The sequence below is a fragment of the Eutrigla gurnardus genome (genome assembly GCF_963514095.1).
Source record: "Eutrigla gurnardus genome assembly, chromosome: 3".
Taxonomy (NCBI): Eukaryota; Metazoa; Chordata; class Actinopteri; order Perciformes; family Triglidae; genus Eutrigla; species Eutrigla gurnardus.
Window position 1 is genome coordinate 21,344,368 of NC_139917.1, and position 14,327 is coordinate 21,358,694.

The 14,327-nt window shown below is 43.3% G+C and overlaps 1 protein-coding gene across 1 annotated transcript in view; it reads right to left on the reverse strand.

Moving 5' to 3' along the window:
* Positions 1–14,327, reverse strand: part of cUnh17orf67 (chromosome Un C17orf67 homolog) — a 335,966-nt gene that overhangs the window by 103,321 nt on the left and 218,318 nt on the right. The window lies entirely within an intron of this gene.

A 14,327-nucleotide genomic window follows, 5' to 3' on the forward strand; every position in this document is an offset into this window, starting at 1 on the left:
AATCTATCCATAATCACTATTTTCCAAGCAACATTAGCTGTCATATTTGTTGAGGCTTTCATCATACAGAAGTGGGCGTGGTTTCTTCTCACACTTTTTTTTATTTTTCAAACATATGCAGAGGGTAGTTGCTCGGGCGAGGCCACCATTGTATGCAGCAACATGTTGTATATGATGCACACTTCGTGTAAATGTGCACGACGAGGAAAATAAACTCGTTTGTCTAAAAGGAGACACCGACACGACGTTACACCGCAAACTGAAGTTCAGTATAAATGGTGAGATCGCCGCATATCGAAGGGTCTTCTTTACGTGATGATGGTGGAATCTGTGTAAAAGCGCCTCACGCAATCGGCACACACACATATAGCACATCCTTTCAAGCTGCACCACCCTGCCTCTGGCTCTACACCACCACCACTTTTCTCTCATTCTCCTTTCTCTCTCCACGTTCTCTCTTCTACCGCCCTCCTTGCACCTCCACCTCTCTGCCTGGCTCCAGTCCAGCTATAGATTGTTAATTACGGTTTGTACGTGATGCGCTGTCTTGCCTCCAAATACTACAGCAGTGTTCTCTGGCAGACATCAAAGTGTCGGTGTTTCATTCCGTGGGGATTAGTGATGGTAGTCTGTGATAATGCCCCTCCCTGCTCGCTGAATTAAACGCCTATGGCTGGACGCAGGTACTGGAAGTCTAATGAACACACATACAGGACATACCATTCAACAATGGGGAAAAAAACATGACAGGGAAGATTCTGACATGTTGCAAACGGAGTAAGAACATGCTGCAGAAAACAGCCTAATTACAGAAAAGTAGTATTCATCCATCATGATTAAACTGTGGACTACACATCCAAGCCAATGTTCATTCCTTTCATCTGTCTTCTCTCAGAAAAAAGAAAAGTGCATGTTGGTCAATATGCCCACAGAGATCCACAGTACATTGACTGTCCTTCACTCATCTCTCATCTCACACCCCCGTGGCAAATTGGATTTTTAAACGGCTCGTTTTTGATCATTCCCCCACTCATAATTGACTGTAGCTCTCTCTCTCTCTCTCTCTCTCTCTCTCTCTCTCTCTCTCTCTCTCTCCTCTGTCTGTTCCCCTCTCCCACCACCAGCAAACTTAATGAAACAAGAAAAAAATTACAAATATAAAAAAAGATCTGTCTCTATAGCAACTCTCGCCATGATTTGTACAAAGGACAAATGACAAGTGTTTAAAGGGCCGTGGGGCGTTTTAATGTTCAGCTTGTGTTTTCTCTCGTCGACTGAGAAGGTCTCGGGAGACGGCAGGAAAAACAGCCATGAAAGGAAAATTACAGAGACAGACGGAGGGAGAGGGAGAGGCCGAGGGAGAGAGAGAGAGAGCGATAGAAACTCGTCCTTGGTGATCAATGCAATGTTCTATTGTCTGTTCTGTTTCTTTGTCCGCAAGGACGAAGGCAGAGGAGAGGAGGAAAGTGAGGCACATAAACAGTGTTAAGGCCCCTTTTACCACAAGCTAGATATGAGAGTATCTGCACTGCTGCTAGCATGTAGGTGTGTCTGTGTGTCATACAGAATGTACTGTGCACTGCATGTACGACATGAAGACAAAGGACCGTTAGTCATCTCATAGCTTTATATGATAATCCGTTTACCACTTGTAGTCTCTTCATTTCCACAGGTAATAGAATTGCACTCACAAAGTTAATTGGTGAGACCTGGAAACACTGTGACGTCGTTAAAAATGAGCCGGACAGGACAAGAGAGACAATCAGACGGTTTCCTCGTACAATTAGGGCATATTGCCAAAATGTCAGATGCTCTCCCTTTAGGTTTCACCTCGAAATAGATTTGTCGGCCGTCATTAATAGCTTATAGATATATTGGTATCGCTGCATGTCAGCTGATAAGAAATGGCAGAACAGAACTGTGTTTTTACTGTTTCCATTACATCGTGATAACAGGACACTGATAACTTTCCTGCCAAATACATCCTTTCATCAATTCCTCAATTACCAAATTGAGTCCTTGTCAAGAGTTTATGTGTAGAAACAAAGGTCGGCTGTCATATTATTGTATGTTCCTCCTTTGTGTCGGCTGGAAGTAATGACAGCCTGTAAAGGGTAACAGGTTGTGACTCCTCTCCTTTAACAAAAACGACACAAACAATTCATGTAACTCTGTTATTTGATGCAATAAAGCCAGTCGTAAAAGGGCATAGTCCTATTGAGCATTTGACTAGTGATGTGAAGCACATTTTCATTCTGAGACGGAACAGGTACATACTTAGAGCCAGACTCCTGTCTGAATAAAAAAATAGTCATAAAAGAAAGAGCCTTGAGCCTGTTAGGCCAAGTTAGAAGTGTAACCTGCATCATTTATGTGATTATTTCTGCTCTTCACAGGCTTTCAAATGTGTCTTGCTTACTGACAACACTGTAATCCACTCCTTTGTTTGTTGTCATGACATCCCCATCAGTCGAGCTTCAGTGGACACGCCGTCATTCACAATCGCTGCAGACAGATGGACAGAGACGGAAACATCTCAGCGGAGACAGAGAAATGACGTTTATTTGTCCTAGTGAAGTGGTTTAACGGCACACGCTGGTAGAAGTCACAGATAAGGACGGCAACAACAAGAGCAAGACAGACGGAAAAAAGGGCATATAGGAAAAACAAAAAAAGAAAAACACCAAAAAGCAAGAGAGTCTTAGCAGCCAGACAAATACCTCTCTCCACCTGTAATCACCTCCTGCAGGTCAGCTTCTGCCTCGCCTCGCCACAATCCCCCAACTAACACTGAGCCAAGCCATCAAACGGCTATCTCTTCTCCTACCTCCCCTTCCCTCGTTTCTCTTCTTTCTCTTTAGACAGAAAAGACCTTGATGTTTTTCCAATAATTGGCAGCAGAGGTTGACTTTTTTTTTTCCTGTGCTCCCTCCCTCTTTTTTTCTGTTTATCTTTTTTCTCTCTCTTTTTTTTCTCTTCCTCTTCCTTTAGAGATGAATACTTGGCCCGGGATCAAAGGCAGACCCCAACCGGCCACTCTGGCCACCACAAAGGGGCGTTGGGCGCTGGCGCGGGGCCAGGTGCTGCACATGGCCACATAGCCGGGGACAAGCCATGCAGATGGGGCCCCGCGGAGCCCGTGTCGCCTCCACCCCCACCCCCATATACGAGAGGTCAGTGGCTAAAGTATCAGAGCGTGTGCTTCTTGTCACATGATCCAGTTGTGTGCGAATGACTCCCTTTTGTTTCCACCGTCTTGTTTTTACGCATATACCTTGGTTTGTTTACTCCCCAACATCTTTGTTTCTTTGTGCACCTTTCACACGCCTTCCTTCCCTGACTCCCCGCGTTCCGTTCGCCGTTCCAGAGTGCAGATCGGAGCGAGTGCGGGAGGCCTGTGCAGCGGGAATAGAACCAGCTGAGGTAAACATCTTTCCCCCCGCGGACAGAACTGTGTTTAAATGTTTGAGAAGACCCGACTGGAGTTTAGTCAAACACTTCCCTCTACCCTCAACAGCCCCTTGTTTAAATATATAAGTGTTGCAGCCAAGTCTGATGTCGCCGAGGCCAGTACAAATAAATGGAGGTGGAGGACACAAGAAAGTGGGATAGATAAAAAACAAATGAACAAGGCCTCGCAGTCCAAATATATATGCAACACCCAGCTTGCTTTTCAACTCCTTCAACTGACACGTTTTCAGAATTTCTCTGAGGGCAGCCGACATGATGTTACTGAGTCAGAACAGAACTGTTTGGCCCCTGCATTACAGATGAATTGTGATTCACTTCAATACAAGTGATGGGGAAAGAACGCAGTGAGCAACAGTTCACACAAAGCATCCTCCCTCCATCAAAACCATGCTAATACATTTTCCAATACAGTTCTCATGTGTATTTCAGTGGAGGAATGTTGTAATATATTGATATTAGGGGAACACAGTAAACACCTGGACCCGTTTTGTTTGGACCTTTTATCAGATCTTGTGAGATCTTGAACGGAATCAGCCATAAAATGTACCTGACCGACTTACAGAGCGGTAGTGAAATATTTGACCAAAATTGAGATATGTTGATTTACATTTTTTTTAAATGACATCACACAACTTAAAAATGTGTTTTTGTAGTGTCCAAACATCTGAGAAAAAAAACAACATCCAGGATGTAAAGGAGAAGAAGAAGAAAAAAAGCGGTGTTTTTCCACACTCCGCATGCTGTCATGCATGAATCCCCTGCTTCAGCCATATGTTTAAGATTAGATGTACTTTTTTGTTAGAGGAGAACAGAGTCAACAAAGTGCTGCTGCTTCCCCGCTGGTCATGAATCAACTGGGCTCTGTCCACACCCTCTCCTTGTGGTCTTAATTCCATTAGGCACAGGACGGCAGCCATCACACACGTAAAGAATAACACGACACTTCCAATATGAATGATCGTATTAATCATATTCCTCTTAATGTCGAGTGACATGCCGTATGCGTGTTACATTTCTGGACACAAGTGTGTTTAATCTGTGGCAAAGTTAAAAAGGTTTCCCTGTCTACAAACTTCAGCTGCCAACTTCAATGTGGTTTGCATTTACCATGAGCCCTATGGGGAAATGAATAACAAATAGTAATTATGAATTATTAACGTGGTACTGATCCAAACCGTAAAGCTGCATTAACTGATTTTTGATTTCAAGGGGGCAGCGGATCAAGCTGGAAACACAGTCGTATCGTCGTATCACCTTATAAAGTTGATGGCTAACATGTGTGCAAACAATTGCCTACAATTGCCACACAGTAACATTAGAGTTCATTTAAAGCTGTGGTCTGCCCACATGACAAATTAGACATTCACTCTTGTGTTAGCTGTGTTTCAGTCTCCATCGACAACAAAATATATATTGCTCTCAAGCTGCTTAACGCTCCACTCAGCAGCTAATTGCTAACGTTGTCTGCTAATGGGTTTTTCCACTGAAACCAGTCGCCGGCTGCTGCTAAAGATGAGCCGAAAACCCAAACCAATGATTCACTTTTTCTGTAGAGTTGCGAAGAATGACAGATAAAGTGGCAATTATCTGTGGGTCACTACAAACAACCCCTTTTAGACGTCATGCAGTCACTTCATCCATTGTTGACGTATCATGTTTGTGATTAATGTAGCTTTAAAGTGACCCTGTCGCTGTCTGTCTTTTAAGCATCAAACACTGATGACTTGACATGTGGTTATAGGAGGGTTGTAGTTTCTTCCATCCATCAAGTGGAGTCCTCTTAGATTGATGTAACTCACTGTGGATTCCCATAGTGACAGCTGGTCACAGTAGTATGTATCAGAAAGTACATGATATCACGGGAGCAGCATAATCCACTTGTCCGCTGTTATGTTTTTATATTCAACGTGTGAGTTTGATTTGGTCCACACACTAGAAACGCAGACCCCCTGCTCTTCCACTGGTCAAAACCTTTCTGTCCTCGCTTCCTCACTGGCCAGCTTTTAGACTTTTTTATTGCATTGTTAAAACATCACGATTAGAATCCATTTCAATAAACATGAATCAAAGCTGAACAGCCTCTGGGATCCATAAAGGATCAGCCTAATATGGAGCATTGTTGCCTCATGATGTATGGCTTCAATCTTCTTTTTTTGATTAGATCGTTACTAAGCTACATAACTGCAAAAAAAAAACACACCAAGAAACAATAAGATACCCATGATATTAGTATTTGGAAAGATGCCATGTTCCTGATCCTTTGTCTAGCTGAAATTATTATTAAGATATGAACTTGAAAGTCAGTTAATTTGTAGTTGCTTTCAAAAGACTTCATCAAAGTCTCACTGTGTGAGAAGCATATAGGTTTCTGTGAGTATGTCCACTGTATGTAGCCTCGTTCAGGTAATGCTCACCTCCTGCCGTGTCGGGGTAAATAAAGCCAACTAAATAAAAAACATTACAGACTTAATACGACGATTATGGAAAGAACAGTTAGTTCCAACCCAGATAATGGCCCACTTAACACCGAAGGCGCACTAATTAAAAGAGCAGGAAAAATGATAATGTAGTTACCTAAGTAGGGTCAACTTGGTTGTTTAGCTTCAGTGGCAACTCTTTGGCTGTTAGAAAATTATGAGCAAAAGAAGTCTGATGTTGTTTTTCTGTAATAATGGGCATTATTTTCACTTTTATGTGTTCCTCCTACAGAGAAAATAGGCCTGATCTCTCCCTTTGTGGCTGCTCCAACTGCTCACTTCCACCACCCACACAGCACATTTTCCCAGGCAACAATGTTCCTCCAAAGTTTACACACAATAAATAACGATATGCCCAAAGCAGTTAGCAGTGGCCCCGCTCTCCGTTTCCTGGCTGGAGTTGAAATGAAATGGTAATTTTGACTTGAGGAGGATTTCAAAGGGATGGCCTCTACTTTTCATCTGGGTGCATACCACGAGCTCGCCGACACATTCACGCTGGGATTTGAGAGAGAGAGAGAGAAAAAAAAAGGAGAGGAGAGAAAAAAAAGCAGAATTTTAAGTTTTTCTATGAACTTCCTTCTTTCTTTTTTCTGCCATCTCCCCACAGAAAAAAAAAAAAAAAGAGATGTAACATTGCTGAGATCTCTCCCCCAGATGGACAGCGTTTATATAAACAACCATCCCCGGTTCAGGGAGCATTTGATTGATGTGTCATTGTGTAAAGATTGTTTCCAGGCATTTGAATAGATAATTCAGAGTATTTGATGGAGACATTTTTCTTCAAAGGTCAGCTGTGGGGGAAGAGCAGGGGGTGTCCTCTATCACTCATGTTATTTTTTGCACCGAAAGGCTCCGACCAGCCTGAAGGCTTTTCACAGGGGAGCTTGACTGACACTTGAATCGTCCTTCTGCTCACGACTACAAGGTGGATTCCAAAACGCCATCTGAAGGCTGCTCGCTATCTCTGTTATGCAAAATGCCTTTGTCCGGCATACAAAAGACTATAACTCAGTGTGGATGTGTCCTATGTGTTTTCTAGGTCTGCCTCCAGCCAGTTGCAGTGAGATTGGAGTAAGACCAAATATGCAGCGGAAGTATTGGCCGGGATCTCGGCAACGAGGAATCAGAAATGGAATTTAAACACCCCCCAAAAAAACAAGGTCCGTCACACACCGGCCACACTGGCTGTGCAGAACATCTTACACCACACAGAATCCACTCTGACAATCAAAGCAGCCTCCCACTTTGTGCGGTATCTTATTTCCTACATCACAGCCTGGCCGACGCTGACCCAGCAGCCCCGGCAATATGGACGGTACAGTCAGCGGCTCGCATTCCATCGCCAGTCAGCCATGAGGAAAACGTCCAGGTGACAAAAGCAGGGTGTGAAAAAAAAAAAAAAAGAAAGAAAAACTCCCACAGTGGTGTCTTCATTATCTCCCTGCTCCGTGGCCCGTGATGGAGGCCAGGGTTAATTACTGTTGATTAGACGTCAGTACGCATGGCTGACTGAGCTTACAGATCTCACTGGGGGGACCACAGAGGGAGGAGAGGAAAGGATGAGGTCGCTCGCAGACAATGATGTGAAATCAGTGTCAAGTGTTCCTCCTCGGTGGGTTGAGCTGGTGGAGGAGCAGATAAGGAATGTAGATGAGGTGACATTTCATCTGCCTCGGCGCGTGATCGCTGTGCAGCAGCTTGTTCCTCGTTTCGGTGCATAAAATAGAGAGCTGAGCTCAAAATTGAGGTTCAAAACGAAACGTGCCATGAAGACAGGAAGGTAACCATGGTGATGAAGTAAAACTCAAACATGTTATCAATTATTTATTTAGAAATCAATAGGGATGTTATGTATTAGGGATGTTGGTCCAGACTGAAATATCTCAGCAACTATTTCACGGATTGCCATGAAAATCTGCACAGATCTCCATGAAGCCCAGAGGATACATGCTAATGAGTGTGTTGATCCCCTGACTTTTTTCTCTAGCGCCACCACCTGGTCAAAGTTTTCACTTAACCTGTGAAGTATTTTTTACATCTGCTTAATTTACTGGCAAAACATTTAGCACAGATGTTTCCCAGAGGATGAAAAGGTGCTGACAATTATTGGAAGGATTGTACAAACATTTAAATCCCCCTTGAAGTTTAATTGTAATACCTTTGCTGATCCGCTGACTGTAAGTGTCACTTTTGATTTGCATAACACCAAAACGCACCATAGATGTGCTATTGTGTTTTTGCTATCTGGAGATTTAATTATGATCTTTTATACCAGCATTTCCACTGTCTGGGACCGAAAATGAATTATTGTGCGCAAAATGCAGATGTTAGTTGTTGGTGAACTTTGTGGAGGAAAAGACTTTCTCAGCTAATCATGAGTGCACTGACAGGTTCTGCCTGAAAGAGCCACAAACATCATAGCAACAGCCTTGACAACAACACTTTAGGTGTTTTTACACGAAAACGATGCTGTAATTACAGAAAGGAGAGCCCTCGATGTGCCGCGGTCGCACCCACTAATGGGACTAGCTCTGTTGCCGTAAACGACATTGTCATCCCGTTCCGTCTCTGTAGCTTTTGCCATGACGATGCGGAAAAAAGGAGTGACACTCCAGCAATGAAAAGGGGCGTTTGATTGATTGACACACATGCAAACAAATCAGTGTTGAAGTCAGATGCGTGGTGCATTGTTTAATTTTTTCTATTGGGTTAGGTAGCCTGATAATGAGTAGGACAGAACGTCATAAACATCCACGAAAACGATGAAAACAAGTATAGTATTATTATAATTTGAATTGTGGGACTATTTGAAAGCGACTGTTTTGGTGTTTTCCAGATATTTATATTATACAGATATTTCTTCTTCAAATCGGGACAATCAAAGACGAACATTTGGGTCTGGTTATCATATTACAGACATAAAACTTCCTTCTCCAAATGTAAACCATCATAACAAAGGCTTTTAGACCGTTGCTTGTATGTCGCCACAATGATGTTTGTCTCTGTTGTGTGTGATAGATAAACAAACCCCTCGGTCACCCCTGGGTTGTATTGGTCTTTAATGCATGATTTGTATCAGTCTGTTGCTTTTTTTGTTGCCAAAATAATAACGACAATAGAGGTGGTGCAGACAGAGGTAGTAATGACTGGCAGACAAGGGAGGGCAGGACGCTGTAACCTTCACACCCCTCGCAGAGTGAGAGCTTGCTTTGTTTAAATTTCCCAGATCAAAGGGTGCAATGCAAATTCCTGCAGCTTCCACGACGCCATTTGATGTTTTTTTTCGGGGATCCAAATTATTGTGGTGATTACAGGAGCTGTACACAATCGGTGGAGCGGGCCAAACAAGGGTCCTTGTTGTGACTCTCAATTAGTGGTGTGACATCTCAGCACCCACCGTCTGAGAGGCATCCCACAATAAGAGAGGCTGTTTGGGCTGATAAAGTGATTTGGCTTGGTGGGTCCTTTCATCTGCACCGACAGTGGGGTATTTGAGGCTTCTGGGTATTCTCTCTGCACATCCTCGCACATCCCCTTTATTGTGACAATAGTGCCACTGTGTTCAGCGATTTGAGGAGGCGGTAGTCCGTCTGCACTGTGAACAACTTCGGCTCAGTGGATTGTTGCGCAGAAGTGTGACCGTGACTCGGATGCTTTGGTGTAAATTAACGAGGATGTACTGTTTTTTTTTCTCTCTCGCTGTACTCGGAAGAAATATTTAGATATTGCACCACGAGCGGTATTGTCGTGTTGTCTGAATATTCAAACACCCGGCCACGACTGAAGTTGAAGACAGCTGCGTTGTGCCTGTTTGTGTGTTACGGGAAGCCACAGCCAGTTGAAAGGATAACTTTGCCTGTGGGAAGGACAGAGCACGAGGGGATCAGGTTCAGCTGTATTTCTGATAACACTTTGCATTCTGCAGGCACCAGTGACAGCTCTGATGCCTCGCGTTTGATTGTCTCTTTCATGTCTTCCTCATGCCTTCAGTATAAGCAGCAAGGCCAGGATAGAGGTGAACCCATGGCCAGCGGACTACCACAGCGGAGAGAGATTGAGATGTGGTGCGTTTGTGCCAAGCTGATGAACGGAGGCACTGGAAGGATGCTGGTTTCCAGACACTCCGGGGCTCTCTTGTATGTAACAGAAAGCCCCTGGTGGTAAAACTATGTCAAGTGCAATTTGAATCATGACAGGAATCGTTCACTGTTTCACTACTGTGTGTGCAAGAGAAGAGCTGTCTCACTGTTAGGGGTAGTTTTAAACCATTAACCTAGTAGAGGACGCAAGCATTACGTAAAGGATAGTTTATGTGTTTCTTATTGTGAATAAATCCAATGAATTGATCTTACCAGGAAATATTGTGTATCTAAAACCTGATTTATCTTATTCCCAATTCCTATCCAGATACCAGAATACAATGTTGGCATTTTACGTTTCTGCAAACCTTCACTTTCTGACCTAAAAATATGTTACATATCATTTCTAGTTACGTTATAGTGTTATAGTGTATAATAGCATTTTGAGGGAATAGACAACCCTTACATTCCCATACAACGAAACATTCTCATTACTTTTACATTCAGGCAACACAATTTAGGTGGGTTCAGTAAACTATCATGGTTTGGGTTTGAATATATGCTTTACCTTTGGCTTTACACACGACATGAAGAGCGGTCTCCTGGGTGAAAGTCCTGTGTTTGTTCAACCAAACTTTCTGCCACAACCTTCCATCTAATGTCAAAATTAACATAATTGTTGCACTGTTCCTTCATTGTAAGTCAGTCTCATATACACTATTTTGATACCTTAAATAAACACACCAAACAGCAATCTGTGGCTGAAAATAGTCCCCAAAAAATGCCCTATCTCTTCCTGTTTGTGTAATAGTTGCTAAAAAAAACTACAGCAGTTTTAAAATGATTTTGCTATTTCTATAAAGTATATGTGTGTGTGTGTGTGTGTGTGTGTGTGTGTGTGTGTGTGTGTGTGTGTGTGTGTGTGTGTGTGTGTGTGTGTGTGTGTGTGTGTGTGTGTGTGTATGTAACAGTGCCCTGTTACGAAAGATTTACGTCTTAGGTACGAATGAATGGGATCTGGGCTGACAGGCTTGGGAAGTGGGAAAGTCTTTGAGAGACAGACTTGAACGTTGATTCTGGTGCCATCATGGGATTTATTGACAGAAAGAAAATATAGAATAGTCAGCCTTTAAGTGCATGTAAATGCCATGATTGTCAGCTCAGCCAGTTGAAGCTCAAACACGGGTTTAAGTTGATCGTCGCAATTTTGTGGGTTCTCTGAGCCCAGTACCAGAGTGCACATCTCACTCTCTGAATGCAAGCCTCAAAACCCGCAATGTCCCTTTGCTCGAGCTTTATTCCACTCTGAGCCGGGCATTGTGTCGACCTGGAAACAGCCATTCACTGCTGTGAGAAAGAGGCCCCTGAAACGCTCCCTCTCACTAAGAGAAACATATAACAGTATTAGATCTAGTTTAATTACATAGGGCCTTGCGGATGGGCCCCTCTTTTCTCTTAGCGGTGGAAATGCTTAGCGTTTGTTGTCGGTTCAAGGCTCTCTAAAGGATGTGCTGGCATGTGTAGGGTTCTGGCAGAGAGGAAACTTGCGGTGTGGGGGGGGTGGCGGGGGGGGTTGAACTGTTATTGTTTGAAAAGCGTGTAAGCGGCCTTCACAACACCGCATCGACGGAAATGAAGCAAAGACATACAGAGAGAGAGAGAGAAAGAGAGAGGCAGAGAGAGAGAGCAAGAAAGAGAAAACAACTTGCGCAGCTTTGACTGACGACTTAACAGGCAAAACCGAATTTGTCTTTTGCCGGGAGACGTCAGATGCCTTGCCAGTGAGAGAGAGAGAGAGAGCACACCACAGAATATCTCCTGCGTCTCTTTCGCCCTCTCTTTTCTCCTCCGGTTTAAGACGGCTCGGTGAATGCAATAACATCAAAGGGCTAGCACTCAGAATGTACATTGTTGTTCCAGTAACCACATGAAATACAGAGGGAGAGATGGAGAACGGCTGGGAGAGAAGGAACAAGTTTTTTTTTTCTTTCTTTCCTTGTACATAAATAGGGAGCTATGGAGGGAATTGGTTTAGAAAATCTGAGAAGATTAACTCTTTTATCTGTTCATTTCCACCGTCCTCCGTATTCCACATCCTCCACATGCCAGTCACTGTCAGGATCTCCACCACTGACCAACGCCACCGCAGCGCAGAGGTGTCGCCTGTATTAGTGTATGTATTAGGACACAAACGGCGCTGACGTGAGTAGAAATACAACCGAGGAGGTGGTTTATATAGCCTCAGTCCTGACTCATTGTCATTAAGAAAGCCCTCTGTAATCGGAGCTAAACATAGAAAGGAACGAGCTCTTACTCTGCCACAGACATTCCACATGTCTACAAAAGAGGAACATAACGAAACAGTCCCAAACTTGTGCCTCAACTTAACGGGCTTTATTGCCTGCCTGCCCTTATCTTTACACGGAGACCACCCAGGTGCAACAAGTCAGTTCTCACCTTGAGTGTGTGTGTGTGTGTGTGTGTGTGTGTGTGTGTGTGTGTGTGTGTGTGTGTGTGTGTGTGTGTGTGTGTGTGTGTGTGTGTGTGTGCGCATGGGGGTTGTACGTTAATAAGCGCAAGTGTACGCCTGTGTTTGTATACAGTCAGTGTGTGTGTCTGTGTGCGTGTGTGTGTGTGTGTGTTTGTGTGTGCATCTGTGAATGAATGTGTTTTCTGTGTGTGCTTGTACCTCCCACCATCTGGGCCCTGTTTGGAGAGATTTTCTGTAAAAATCACAGTCACGCCGTGGCAGGATTACCACTGTGAAAAGCAGCACCTGGAAGAAACTCAGTGCTCCTGCTCCTTTCCCTCAGATGCTCAAAGAAGTTTCTGGCTTCCCAGCTTGAGGCGCAGGATTTGTTTTTGACCTACATGGGCGTCCTAGGCTTCATGTTCCCTTAAAAAAAAAAAAAAGCATGAAAAGCAAAGAACACATCTCAAATTCACACTAGGCTCCATCCAGCAATGTTACAGTATCGCCGCATTATAGTGGATAAACAAGTGCTTGTGTTTGTGTGTGTGTGGGGGGGTGCGCACTAGCATGTGTGTTAACACCATATATATTATATCTCCATGTTTTTTAATGGCAAGCCAAGGCACCAAGGGCTGATTATCCACACTGAGATATAAGCCTGTGAATGAAAGAGTTCAATAATCCCAGATGGAAATTGAGTCAGAGCATCTCCACTGAAGATTTCCCATTAGAAAAAAATCTTAGTCCAGGATTAGCCACAATTAAAACCGTTTTGATGTTCCCACACATACACACAAGTAATGTCTCCGTAGTTGAGGTATTCCTCCGTAGAAATGCATTACGCAGCATTAGCAGCCATTCCACATCTTATTTGCATGCAACTTCTTCAGCTGCAAAGGTTAAACCCTCATAGTCATTCCTGTAACTTGGAGTGCAACATCCAAAGTGTTAAATGATATGTCAGCATCTCTACTACCTCTCAAAGTCACAGTTACTGTCAAATGCCACTAGGGGGCCCGCATCTGAAGGGAGGTCCCTAATGGTCTGATTTAAAATGCTTTTTGTGGTCCTCAAGAGTATCTAACACTTTTATTTGAACCCCCTCAACTCTAGGTTGAAATCTCCAATACTCTTAAATGAAATGCTCAAACGTGTAATGTGAGGCAAGCTGGGAAAAGGAAAAAATACATTTTGAACTCATACTGTTTCCGAGTGTATATAGACGTTGCAACCAGGGATGCACAGATCCGACTTCTTCAGTCCAGATACCAATATGACACCTGGGCTTTGGTATCGACTGATGCCGATCTGATACCAATGTTAAATTAATCAGCTGTATGGCAATATCAGGCTGGATGTAAAGAGGATTTCCAAACTTTGTAAATGTAAAAAAAATAAATACATAGATATAAATGTACTGCATTTGTATTTATTAGAAGAGTGGTATCCGATACCAGATCATCCCATTGTCACCGATACCCGATCCAGCTATTTCAGCCAGTGTCAGACCCATATCTGACATCGGTATTGGTGGGAGCACACAAACAAAAATGTGTTTTACAATTCATCTATAAATGTGTGTGTAGGTATTTGATTTTGTGATGAGTCTGCCATAGTGTTAGTGCACATAGATGGAGTATTGGTATTATATTAATTTATATTTGCTCCTTTGTGAGAGATGAATATGTACTGAGAATGTGCATATATGCAGTTATCAATCAGATGACATTCCTTTTGTTTTGATTGCATTTTTGCTCAGAGTGGGTATTTCTTTCAGCGATGCCATGGACACACACACAAACACAGTCTCCAGTCATGCCCCCC